The following is a 14064-nucleotide window of genomic DNA, read 5'->3' as shown; positions in this document are numbered from 1 at the left end:
TTGCAGTCAATTTTAATTCATTTTGGTTATATCATCATTTACCACTTTTAACCTCCATTTCTCTGCAACATTCCTTTGAATGCCTTACTTTCAAAGCAGCTACAGGACAAGTGAAATGTCTCTTGATATCAAGAACTATTGATACCACTTTTTGTCTTTTCAGGAGGTGTCTGTAGTTCTACAGCAATCCAAAGTGTTTTGTCAGGGATAACATCAGGATCTTGGACCAAGACCATTGTCCGAACGCCTCGGGCCTTCAGTTCTTTCCGTGAGTCACCTTTTTTTAATCTCTCGACACTAGGATAGGTGACAGAAAATGTCAGTGAATTACTCTGGTCAGTTAACAATTCCAATGGAAGATGCCGTTTGGCTGATGAAATATTATCATGGAAATTCTGAGTGGGGTCTATGAACGTTGTGCACTTCAATTAATACTCGAGGGATGAAACGTACTCTAAATGTTTGCCTTAGAATTAAAAATGAAACACGGTATGGATATGCCAAATGTTGCAGCTAGAGCGTTAGGAAGTATCCCTGTAAGATGATTCCAGCCTTCTCTAACGGGACACTGTTCCTCAAATAATCAGTGAGTGTGCTGCATGAATTAGGCCTTTGGAAATGAATGTCGTTCATTCAAGAAACATTGAGCCTGGATTGAACTTTCAGCTCAAAGGTTTGATTGTGTTGGAACTGCAGAGACATCAGTCTCGGACTGGGAAGGGGAGTCATGAAGACGTGAAATTCCTCGAGTGCTCTGAGACTGAGAAGGAAGCAAGCAAAGTGAACGTTAGTGAAGAAGAGAGGTTTGAGGTGGAAGAGCTACAGGTACGACACCACTACTGTGCTGTTCCTCTTGCGGCTTCAATATCACTTGTGCTGGTTTAAGCTGTGATGGTTCAGACTGTGACTGAAATGTATCTTTGCAAAGATTCTAGAGTAGACCCTAGGTTTGTTCACTATCTGCTGAGGTGATTACCTTGATATTTTCATTGCTTCAACTTGATAAACAATCAAAGTATAACAATAGTGTAAGAAAATAACTGCAGATGCTGGTACAAATCGAAGGTATTTATTCACAAAATGCTGGAGTAACTCAGCAGGTCAGGCAGCATCTCAGGAGAGAAGGAATGGGTGATGTTTCGGGTCGAGACCCTTCTTCAGAAGAAGGGTCACCCATTCCTTCTCTCCTGAGATGCTGCCTGACCTGCTGAGTTACTCCAGCATTTTGTGAATAAATACCTTCAAAGTATAACAATATATCACTTTATGGCTTGAAGAAAATTACAACCTCACTCTGTATAGAAATCCAGTAATTGTTCTTTCATTTTTGAATTTATACTTTTATTATTCGACTCTTATCATTCCCAGTGTAATTTTGGTTATTGAAAATTAGCTGCAGACATCAAAGTGATTTTACCTTTCAAGTTTCAAGTCTTTTGAACATTCCTTGTAAAAGCAACGTGAGGGTGAAATTATAGTTTGTGTTCCATTTTATTTGATCATTGTGACATAAACCCGTAATTTAATGCCAGAATCTATTTTCCTTGCCCTTCAGTATTTCACAACTTCAGTTTTTTTTATTTGGTGTTCTATACAAAGAAAGATAAATCTGTAATCTTTTATAAATCAGTCATCCTGTACTTCACAAGGTAACACCGAGAGCACCATTGAGTTTTCAATAAGAATTGAGGATTTACCGTTTGATTAAGACATTGAAGCAGTTTGATCACACAACTTGTGACTTGGGTAGTTTACAGAGTTTGCACTATTTTAATGCATGTAATTAATCGCAAGGGGAATTCTCTGCTTTCCTTTGCTTTTTCCGTCTCCATGAATCATTTAAACTAAAATAGGCGAAGATCAGTTATTAACAAAATCAATAATTTGACAAACTATCCTTCTGCTCTGGCTAACATAAAAAGGGAATAAATTAGGGGAAAATCAAGAGGGCAAAATTGTAGGAGTGTGAATGTTTCAATGAGTTGTATGGCAGGGAGAGTTTACAAATGCTGGGAACATCAACACTGCTAGATAACAAAGTAAGTGCTTTTAATATCTCATAGAGGGTGAGCTGGAAAAACTTAATCTAGTCTATATTGTGTTCACTTACAAGTTTTATCAGAAGCATTTATTAACTGATCAGCTCCTCGGAGATGAATCAGTGAGTGAAATCATTGTCTTCCTTCATATTAACAGGCCGTTTACTCTGTACCAATCCTGCCTTAGACTGCTATGACCCCAGAAGTTTAATAATGGAAAAGGTGGTAAAAAGGACAGGGATATTTCAATCAGACTCAACAGACTGACGTGTTTCCGTTCCTGAGATTTGGCTAACCGTATCCCCTTCTCCATCACCTCTCCCAACCCCCACCTTCCTGATTTCTCTGACCTCTACCTCCATGATCACTCTATCTCTATCTCCACATTCTTGCATACTGTACATTCTTACATACATTCTTCTCAGTTCCATGATCACCCTGAACACACACCAAAGAATCCTGCCTCTGTTTGCTTCTTAGTTTTATTCCGAATATAGGCTTCATTTTTCTTCATTCATTCGTCGTATGGATATTGCTCAAAACACCAGCATTCATATTTCCCTTTAGAGTTTGGACATACAGCACAAAAACAGGCCCTTCACCCCACTGAGGTCACGCCGACCACAGACCACCCCGTACATTAACGCTATCGTACATACCAGGGACAATTTACAATTTTTTACCCAAGCCAATTAATCTAAAAACCTGTGCATCTTTAGAGTGTGGGAGGAAACCGGACCACCGGAGAAAACCCACATGGTCACAGGGAGAACGTACAAACTCCGTACAGACGGCACCCATAGTCAGGTCCGAACCGGATCTCTGGCGCTGTCAGGCAGCAACTCTAGTGCTGCGCCACTGTGCTGTCCCAAAGCTACCCTTGGGAAGTTGATCTGGAGTTGCCTCTTGAATCATTAAAAATAAAGACAGGTTCATGGATAGGATAGGTTTGGAGGGATATGAACCAGGTGCAGGCAGGTGAGTCTAGTGTAGCTGGGACATGTTGGCCGGTGTGGTTAAGTTGGGCCAAAGGGCCTGTTTTCACACTGTGTCACTCTATGACTATGAAGTCTTGCTGCTTAATCTGAAAGTGACCCTTGTGTATTGCTGCCAATCTCCTTGAATCCAATACTCACACACTCCGAGAAATTTGTTCGTCATGTCCAGAGGCTAACTCCAGATCAGTAAATTATAAGTAAAGTTCTGTTTCTGGAGAAGAGTTCTTTTTTATTCCATTTGTTTTACAACTGTCCACCAAACCAAGATATAGCTGTAACAGCCTTGCTGGGATATAAGGCTTTAAACGTTTCTACAAAATTATAAGAATGTAGGAACATAAATGACAGGAGCAGGAGTAAGGCCACTCACACCCTAATCCGCCACTCAACAACATCAGGGCAACACTTTTACTCAGTGTCACTTCCCTCAGTAAACCCATATCCTGCGATTTATTATGTAGGAAGGATCCACAGATGCTGGTTTACACCGAAGATAGACACAAAATGCTGGAGTAACTCAGCGGGTCAGGTGGCATCTCTGGAGAAAAGGAATAGGTGACGTTTCGGGTCAAGACTTCTTCAGACTGAAAGTCAGGGGAGAGGGACACTAGAATCATGAAAAGGTACAGAACAAATCAGAGCCGGCACCGATGACCAAAGAGCCCACAATGGTCCATTGTTGGCTGTGGAGGAGGTGATCATGAGAGGATATGAGGGGATATTAATTAATATTAAATTAAATTTCTCTATCTCTGATTTGAGCATGTTCAGGGTCTACGCCTCTACAGTAATCTTGGAGTGGACAATTCCAAAGACTTGTCACCTTCCTAGGGGCCAACCACTTATTCTGAGACCGATTCTGGACTCCCCCCTGAACCAGCAGAAATGTCATTCCTGCATCTCCCCTATCAAACCCCATTAGAATTTTATTAGGTTCACGTAGATCACCTCTCAGTCTTCTAAACCCTTTGGAGTATAGATTTAATCATAATCTCTCTCAATCCAGGACTTAATCTGCTCAATTTTCATTGCGTTCCTTCAATCACAATGATATAATTTCTTCTGACGTGGAGACCAGAACTGTACACAATGCACCAGGTACGGTTTCACCACGGCTCAATATGGTTTCAGCGAGATGACTTTACTCTTACGCTGAAATCCTCTGCAAAATACCCAAGTAATGAATAACATAGCCTTTTGATGCCATGGATTAATGGCCTGTGGTGCTGAGCTGATAACCAGAGGGAAAAAAAACATTCAATTCACACAGCAATGGTTGAAAACTTCAATTCAGTATTTTTAAAAGGAATTTAAAAAAGTTGATAACAGCAGAAAGTGCTGAAGAAACTGCTGCTTTGCGATAAAATCCTATCTTGTTCTTTGATGTTCTCTGGGCAATGAAATCTGACATCCTTGTTTCATCTTGCATCAGCAACATGGTAAACCACTTACTAATCTTTAAAGTAACCTAACAAGTGGCAGCACGGCGGTGCAGCGGTACAATTGCTGTGCTCACAGCGCCAGAGACCCGGGTTCGATCCTGACTAAGGGTGCTGTCTGTACGGAATTCATACATTCTCCCCGTGACCTGCGTGGGCTTTCTCCGTGATTTCCGGTTTCTTCCCAAACTCCAAAGACATACAGGTTCGTAGGTTAATTGGCTTGGTATAATTGTAAATTGTCCCCTTGTACGTGTAGGATAGTGTAAGTGTGTAGAGATCAGTGGTCAGCGTGGACTCAGAGGGCCAAGGAGCCTGTTTCCGTGCTGTAAGTTTTGGACATGACAGGAAGCAAGAGAGCTTGTCAATGGTTCTTTATTGTCACTTACACAGACGAACAGTTCAGTATAGTATTGCCATACCTAAGCACAAAACCCGATCAGTACAAAGTGTGTAGAAATAGTCCACTGAGGCCACATTCAAAAGTCGACAGGTTTTGTGGCCATTTTCAAAGTCCCGTCCGGTCTCCTGGAGAGAGTTTGGGCAGACTTATCGTTGTCCCCAGTAATGTGGGCAGATTTATCAATGTACACAGTAATATATCCGTTACCTCTATTTTTTAACCTCTTCAAAATAGTCCCAAGAAACTTGACGTGTGCAGTATCTTACTGTAAATAAACCCATTTAACGGATTATACCTTGCCATTTGTCTCCAATAGATTGGGAAATTATCTGCAAGAACCATACACACAAACTGTCTGCAAAATGTAATCCAGTAACCAAACTGACTGAGAATAAAATCAAATCAAAAGACAAAGTTTCATAATGTTGCAAAGAGGATTAGTAAGCCTGTGGGCTACCAATGTTGACCGGTGCTTTCATTTTACTGATAATTAGTGTCAAACCATCGAGCTTTTAATTCCCCAGATTTTTTCATCCTTCGTTCTCAGCTCATCTTTCCCTGGTTTCACTTTAATTGATGGTAACGTTAAAAGGGAGTGGAGAATACACACAAATTGTTGGACAGGGTCAACATATTTAAATGAAAGAAAATCCAATGGAGTTTTTTTCCCCAAAGATATTGGCACCGTGGCTGATAACAGAGTTTGATAAATTGAGAAAGGAAGCGTTTAATTAAATGGGAATTTTAGACATGGGACTGGAAAAGATGGAGAATTGGTTAAAAGACCAATGAGAGCTGGGACATACAGTACAAGTCATTTTTAGGTTGTCAGTTATTACTTGTCATCCATAATCATCACCAGGACATCATCTAATAATGTTTAACATTCAGAATTTAAATGAAAGACAGTTTTTAATTTTGCTGTATGAAGTTAGTTGGCAAAATGAGGAGAATTCAAGGTATCAGGAGAGGGATGTAGACAAGTTCTGTAAATCATTAACTAGGTGGCAAAATGCAATGTTACTCGGGAAGATTTCATATGCCTTTCGTGTTTTTTTAGACATTAGACTTTAGAGAGACAGTGCAGTGTGATTGATTGACACAAATTAGAAGCCACCATCCATCATTATACAGATATTATGGAGATGTAATGCAAGTCTTCCTAACACATTGTTGGATGAAGTCAGACGTTAGATTTTAGACTTTAGACTTCAAAGTGGAAACAGACTCTCCGGCCCACTGAGTCCACGCCGACTGGCGATCACCCCGTACACTAGCACTATCCTGCACACAAGGGACAATTTACAATTTTTCCCAAAGCCAATGAACCTACAAACCTGCACATCTTTGGAATGTTGGAGGAACCTGCTGGTAACAGGGAGAATGTACAAACTCCGTACAGAGAGCACCTGTTGACAAGATCGAACCTGGGTCTCTGGCGCTGTAAGGCAGCAACTCTACCCTTGCTCCACTGTGCCACCCCTATTGTGACAATTTTAGTTGTAGTTTTACAGATACAGCATGGAAACAGGACCTCCGGCCCACGCGAATGATTGATCACATGAATTCTATGTTATCACACGTTTGCATCTTACACACGATGGGGAATTTACAGAAGCCAATTCACCTACAAACCTGCACGTCTTTGGAAAGTGGGAGGAAAGTGGAGTACCTGAAGAAAACCCACACGGTCACAGGGAGAACATAGAAACTGTAGACAGCACTTGTAGTCAGGATCTAACCCGGGTCTCTGGTGCTGTGAGGCAGCAGCTCTACCGCTGCGTCACTCTGCCGCCAATATCTGATACCAAATACTTGATCAAGGTCTCAGCCATTTCATTTTCCCTGTTATCGATTTCCCAATCTCATCCCTCAAGGGCCAAATGTTTAATTTAGATACTCTTTTCCTTTTTATATTCTTGTAATAGATCTTAATGCCTATTCTTATTTTCACCATCTACTTTCTTCCTCCTTATTATCTTTTCCATTATTCTTTGCATACTTAAAAAAAAAAAATCCAAGTCCTCAAAGCCTATCATAAATGTTAATGATTTTGCATGTCTTTGCTTTCAACGAGATATTATCCTTAACTTCTCCTTAATTAGTGAAAAATGTTTCATTTTTCTTGCAGAGTATTTCGCCTTGGAAAGGATCTTTGTTGAGATTTATGAAATATCTCTTTGAGTGCTTACAATTGGGATCTTTTAATTTCTCCCAACACACTTCAGTTAACTCTCCTTTCAAATCTTAGTAATTACTTTCATTTAACTTTGAGACATTGCTTCAGACCCACATTCCTCAACTTTAAACTGAACATAATGATTCTTTCCTGGACAATTCTTAATTATAGGATGATTAACCGATTCTACCCAATTGCACATGACTGGATTAAAAAAAAAAATGTTTTCCCTGATTGTTCCCACTATTTGTTGTTGTGAGAAACTGTTTAATTCTCAGCCTTGGTCACCTTACAACCACGCCTCTGAGGCTATCAAGTTAAACCCATGATCGACCCAAATTGCTGGAGTAACTCAGCGGGACAGGCAGCATCTCTGGAGAGAAGGAATGGGTGATGTTTCGGGTCGAGACCCTTCTTCAAACTGATGTCAGGGGAGTGGGCGGTACATAGATAAGGAAGTGTAAGGTGTGAAAACAGAACAAAGGAATTTATATCAAGGAAAATCTAGAATAGATCATTGTCAGTTGGGAGAAGCTAACACCAAAACAAACAAAGATAAAATGTAGTCGGAGACAGTAAGACTAGTGGGAGAACTGGGAAGGGGAGGGGATGAAGAGAGAGGGAAAGGAAGTTAAACACATGTATCCATATCTGTGAAAACAACATGTTACCATGAATGCAGCGCGGAAACAGGCCCTTCGGACCACCGAGCCCACTCCATCCACCAGCTCTATCCTGCACCCAAGGGCCAATTTACAATTTTTACCAAAGCCAATTAACCAACAAACCTATACATCTTTGGAGTGTGGGAGGAAACCGGAGCACCCGGAAAAATCCCACGCAGTCACAGGCAGGACGTACAAACTCCGTACAGACAGCACCCATAATCAGGATCGAACCCGGTTCCCTGGCGCTGTAAGGCAGCAACTCTACTGCTGTGCCACTGTGCCGTCCGTCCTCTTTGTCATTGCTAAATTTGTTTTAGCAGTAATAATATTTCCCAACTGGCTATTAATAATTTCCAATTAAAAATAATATAAATAGGGCAGGTTTAAGGAGCCAACTTTTATTTACACTGTTTAGTGTAAAGCACCGGATTAGAGCTTCAAGTGAACACGTTTGTGGATTCGAGAGAATACTGCAGCCGCAGTCAATAACCTGCCTATGATTCCACACTGTGATTATTTGCTCCTGGTTTTCAAACTGTTGACTTGGGTCACCACAACCGCTGTGCTTTCTTCTTTATTCAACCTGGATGTATTTTTTACAATTTCAACACGGCATCACTTTCCCCCCACGTTTCCTCAGATTCACACAAAGAGGCAGGACTCTTGAGAGGCTGTGCTCCGTGTTACGTGCCTGTCCTGCATTGCTGAGCTGACTTTGAAAATCCTTAAGGCGGTTTTGGAGGTGGTAAATGTTGCCTTTCGACTGGCAGGGCCACCAAGCCAGCCAGCTACGAGCTACAAGTTGCACATCCGTAGAAAAGCATTTCCAGCCATGCTGTTTAGCAGGCAGTGACTGTAAGCCGTAGGCGAGGATCAGATTGATCCGCCTTCTTAACATGCTTCCTAGAGGGACACATAATTGCAAATGAATTTTGACAGAGCTGCCTGTGCAGTCTAACAATTGGATAATAAAAAAAAGTCATATTACTTGGAAAACAAGAAACAAAATGATGTGGAGGAGTAAACACAGAATGCTGGAGTAACTCAGCAGGTCAGGCAGCATCTCTGGAGAGAAGGAATGGGTGAAGCTTTGGGTCGAGACCCTTCTTCAGTAAAGGGATCTGGAAATGCAAATTTATAAATTTAAATACAGATTGCAGAAGAACAAAAAACAAACCAAGAATTGGGATTTATTTCTAGAGGAATAAAATGTGCAAAGCAGAAAAATCATGCTAAACTTATATCATAGAAACATAGAAAAATAGGTGCAGGAATAGGCCATTGGGCCCTTAAAGCCAGCACCACCATTTAATATGATCATGGCTGATCATCTAAAATCAGTATCCCGTTCCTGCTTTTTCTCCCATATCCCTTGACCTCGTCAGGTCTGAAGAAGGGTCTCGACCCACAATGTCACCTATTCCTTTTTTCCAGAGATGCTGTCTGACCTGCTGAGTTACACCAGCTTTTTGAGTCTGTCTTGGTTAAGATCTAATTGGATTGTGGGATGCAGTCCATTTGCCTTGTTAAAAAGAATGGAGAAGCTCTGGTTAGGGTGCAAGAAAGTATAACATAGACATTACCAGAACCGTAGGGTGAGAACAATTTGATAAGGATGAACAATCTTGAAAAGGAAAAGGGCAAAAAATGACGCAAAGGGGATAACTTTGTAATAAGGAGTTTCAGTCACAAATCTACAGGATATCTGGAAAGAGAAAGATATTCTGTGGGGCCACCTAAATAGTTATGACCATCTTTAAGAAAGGAGATAAGTTTGATTGTGATAACAATGCAGAAGTCTTCCTTCTGTCCACTGTGGAGAAAGTCGACAAGCTCCAACAAGCTTTCCACAGCAATGGAACCAACCTTCAGAACTAAAGAGGTATTTATTCACAAAATGCTGGAGTAACTCAGCAGGTCAGGCAGCATCTCAGGAGAGAAGGAATGGGCGACGTTTTGGGTCGAGACCCTTCTTCAGCTGAGATACCACACAGGGATGCCATGTGTTAGGATGCTCTCTATGGTGCAGCGGTAGAATGTCGTCAACAGCTGTTGGGGTAGACCAGACTTTTTCAGTGTTCTTAGGTAGAACAGTCGTTCTACATATTCATAAATATTCATAAATATTCAGCAGGTCTGGTCACACCTCTACATCTTTCTACAGATGCTGCCTGACCTGCTGAATATTTCCAGCATTTTCTTTAAAATCAATATCAGTTTCAGGCTTCAACTTTTTCTAACTGGGATGAAAAACTCCCAATATCCTTGATATTACAAATGTTATAACACATGATTTTAATTTAGAACTTTTCACTCTTTTTAATTCAAGTTTGTCGACAAAACATCTTCAGGGGTACATGCCAAAAGATAGATGGCATTACTCAATAAAGTTCAGCTGAAATCCTTCACAACAATTGAGTGTTGAACTCTGTTGATTTTACTGTTACCAACTTGGCAGACAGACCAATACAAACATGCAGGAGATCTCATGATACTCTATTCATAAATAGGTTTTTATTTACTGATTAAAATGTATCACTTTGAGTCCACGTTCCTGGCTCAGTATGATGTTTTGCTGGGCCAAATCATTCTGGACCCAGTCAGTGACGTTTAAATACTATTTAAATGAATTAAATCACAACACTTAAGAGTAAATTCAGATACAAACGTGTAATTTAATTTAAAACATTAAAACATAGGTAATGGGCGGAAGAGTGATCCAGCTGCCTCACAGTGCCAGAGACTGGGGTTCGATCCTGACCTTGGCTGCTGTCTGTGTGGAGTTTGCATGTTCTACCTGCGACTGTGTGGGCTTCCTCCAGGTGCTACGGTTTCTTCCCACAACCCAAAGATGTGCGGGTTTGTAGGTTAATTATGAAACGTTTTTGTCACTTTTTTGTTAACATGGTGGCGCAGCGGTAGAGTTGCTGCCTTACAGCGCTTACAGCACCTGTGACCCGGGTTCGATCCCGACTACGGGTGCTATCTGTATGGAGTTTTGTACATTCTCCCCATGACCACATGGGTTTTCTCCGAGATCTTCGGTTTCCTCCCACACTCCAAAGACGTACAGGTTTGTAGGTTAATTTGCTTGGTAAATGTAAAAAACTGTCCCTAGTGGGTGTAGGATAGTGTTAGAATAAGAAAATAACTGCAGATGCTGGTACAAATCGATTTATTCACAAAATGCTGGAGTAACTCAGCAGGTCAGGCAGCATCTCGGGAGAGAAGGAATGGGTGACATTTCGGGTCGAGACCCTTCTTCAGACTGAACTAAAGAAGAGCAATTCCTTACATTAGGCATTTCAAAGCCACGAGAGTAACTGCCATTATATTTCTACTCTGGGAAGAATATATTAATTACAATAGTTCAAAGCTGTCAATCTTGACAAACTACTGTCTGTTAGGGCTAATGCTGTGGAATTTTATTTGTCGAAGAAATTACTTCAAAGGCATCAAGTTTCAAAAGTTTTGAAGACACAGTCACTGCAGTGGTGGGGTGCTGGTGCTTATTGCCATTTGCTTTGTGATAAAAGACCAAACTGAACAGTGCCTCTCGTTCCACAATTGTTTGGGTGAGCTCTCATTTACGTTTGATTCCTCTGAAGTAAAGTGTTCCACTTATTCTCTGCCTGGCAACCAGACAGAGCACAATGCAAGGTTGAGGCTGTAATTAAAGAGGATAAGGAAGAAACGTGAAGTGCAGGAGAGGTTTTGGATGCCATGCATAGAAACATAGAAACATAGAAAATAGGTGCAGGAGTAGGCCATTCGGCCCTTCGAGCCTGCACCGCCATTCAATATGATCATGGCTGATTATCCAGCTCAGTAGCCTGTACCTGCCTTCTCTCCATACCCCCTGATCCCTTTAGCCACAAGGGCCACATCTAACTCCCTCTTAAATATAGCCAATGAACTGGCCTCAACTACCTTCTGTGGCAGAGAATTCCACAGACTCACCACTCTCTGTGTGAAGAAATGTTTTCTCATCTCAGTCCTAAAAGACTTCCCCCTTATCCTTAAGCTGTGACCCCTGGTTCTGGACTTCCCCAACATCGGGAACAATCTTCCCGCATCTAGCCTCTCCAACCCCTTAAGAATTTTATATGTTTCAATAAGATCCCCCCTCAGTCTTCTAAATTCCAGCGAGTATAAGCCTAGTCTATCCAGTCTTTCTTCATAAGTGCAGTCACTCATGAAGTCATGATGCAGCTTCATAGGACTTTGGTTTTGCTGCATTTGGAGTATTGAGTGGAGTTCTGGTCACCCCATTACAGGAAGGATCTTCATAAGTTCTCGGAGCAGAATAAGGTCATTCGGCCCATGATGTCTACACACTCCTCCATTCAATCATGGGTGATCCATCTTTCCCCTTCAACCCCATTCTCCTGCCTTCTCCCCATAACCCCTGACACCCTTGCTGATCAAAAATCTGTCTATCTCCGCCTTAACAATAAGGAGTTGTGGAGGCTTTGCAAATGTGGCAGAGGAGGTTCGCCAGAATGATGCCTGGAATAGAAGATATTAGCTACAGGGCGAGGCTGGACAGACATGGATCGTTTTCTCTGGAACACCGGAGATTGCGGGGAGACCTGATGGAAGTGTGTAAAATTATGAGAGGCATAGATAGGGTAGACAGCCAGAACCATTTTCCCAGCATGGAAGTAATGTTGTGAAGTAATTTTGTCCAAGACATAGTTAGTTATTGTGTTACTTCCTTTAACTTTGTTGCAAAATGAGTGTTCACTCAGCAGAGTTGAATTACCACTTTCAAGTGATAATTCTTCTCTAAGGGTGCTGAGGTTTAGCCTCATGGTTGGGATATGCTGAAGGCACTTGCTGGCTTATGCCTGTTGAAAGTAAAGCTGGAAGAATCTTACACCCCTCAGCGCAATGAGTACAAACATACATAAATGCAAATTGGCGAAACAGCACCTCATATTTTGCTTGGGCAGCTTGCACCCCAGTGGTATGAACATTGACTTCTCTAACTCCAAGTAACCCTTGCTTTCCCTCTCTCTCCATCCCTCCCTTTTTCCAGTTCTCTGATCAGTCTGACTGTCCCCCTGATTACATTTTTATCTCTGTTTGCTTTATTATCATTGTCTCCTACCTAACAATGGTCTATTCTACATTTTCCTTGAACTTCATCCCTCTTGATCTCTTACACTTCCTTATCTCTGTAACTCCCTCTCCCCTGATGCTCAGTCTGAAGAAGGGTCTCAACCCAAAACATCACCCATCCCTTCTATCCAGAGATGCTGCCTGTCCCGCAGAGTTACTCCAGCCTTTTGTGTCTATTTTGGGTAGAAACATTCATCTCCAGGAATTGATGCATCTTGCAGAGTATCTTGTCCTGTTCACCGACAGAACAAACTTGAAACTTGTTTTTCTCTGTCATATGTCACTGGAGTGTTTGGCATATTGTGACTCATTTCACTGTTACCAAGACAGTATGAAAGAAGCGTTATAGTTACAGGTTACAGGATTCATTGTGAACAATATTTAGGCAGACAAACAACAGAATTGTAGCTATCACTTGCAAGGTGTTTAATTACAGTGTTTGAATAATTATAGTGTAAATCACGATGCGATTTTTCACTTGACATATTGTGCTGCCTGTGTTGTGTTGAGCCACACATTCCCAGGTCTGTGCGCTGACCTTGGACCTGTGAAAGGCCACAATTGGCACGACTGAGTGGGAAGAGTACTGTGCCTGAATAGGAGGCAATGATGACCTTGTCTTAGTTTAGTTCAGTTTAGAGATACAGCGCGGAAACAAGCCCTTCGGCCCACCGAGTCCGCGCCGACCAGCGCTCCCCATACATTACCACTATCCTACACACACTAGGGAAGGTTTACAATGATACCAAAGCCAGTTAGCCTACAAACCTGTAAGTCTTTGGAGTATGGAAGGAAACCAGAGCTGCCCGGAGAAAACTCATGCAGGTCAGGGGAGAACGTACAAACTCCGTACAGACAAGCACCCGTAGTCGAGATCGAACACGGGTCTCTGGCGCTGTTAGGCAGCAACTCTAGCACTGTGCCACTGTGCCACCTTGTCAGAAAGCATTTTGCAGGAAATCTTGTGGTGGCACGATGGTGCAGTTAGTAGAGAAACTGCCTCACATCTTCAGTGACCCAGATACAATCCTGACCTTGGGTACCTCGAGATACAATCCTGACCTTGGGTACCTCGAGGTCAGGATTGAATCTGAGTCGCTGATGATGTGAGGCAGTGGATCTACGAACTGTGTGTGGGGAGTTTTCATCTTCTTCTTGTGAACATGTGTATTCCCTGGGTCCATCTCTTTCCTCCAACATCCTGCAGACCTGAA

At 41.9% G+C, this 14064-nt stretch overlaps 1 long non-coding RNA gene across 1 annotated transcript in view; it reads left to right on the top strand.

Annotated features, from left to right (window-relative positions):
- Positions 1-704: 704 nt before the first annotated feature.
- Positions 705-14064, top strand: part of LOC144608081 (uncharacterized) — a 102782-nt gene continuing 89422 nt past the window's right edge. The window contains exon 1 of the long non-coding RNA XR_013549166.1: positions 705-825. This is a non-coding gene — a long non-coding RNA (uncharacterized LOC144608081). The remainder of the gene's footprint in view (positions 826-14064) is intronic.

Source organism: Rhinoraja longicauda, chromosome 30 (assembly GCF_053455715.1).
Source record: "Rhinoraja longicauda isolate Sanriku21f chromosome 30, sRhiLon1.1, whole genome shotgun sequence".
Taxonomy (NCBI): Eukaryota; Metazoa; Chordata; class Chondrichthyes; order Rajiformes; family Arhynchobatidae; genus Rhinoraja; species Rhinoraja longicauda.
This window is presented reverse-complemented; position numbering and strand designations above follow the sequence as displayed.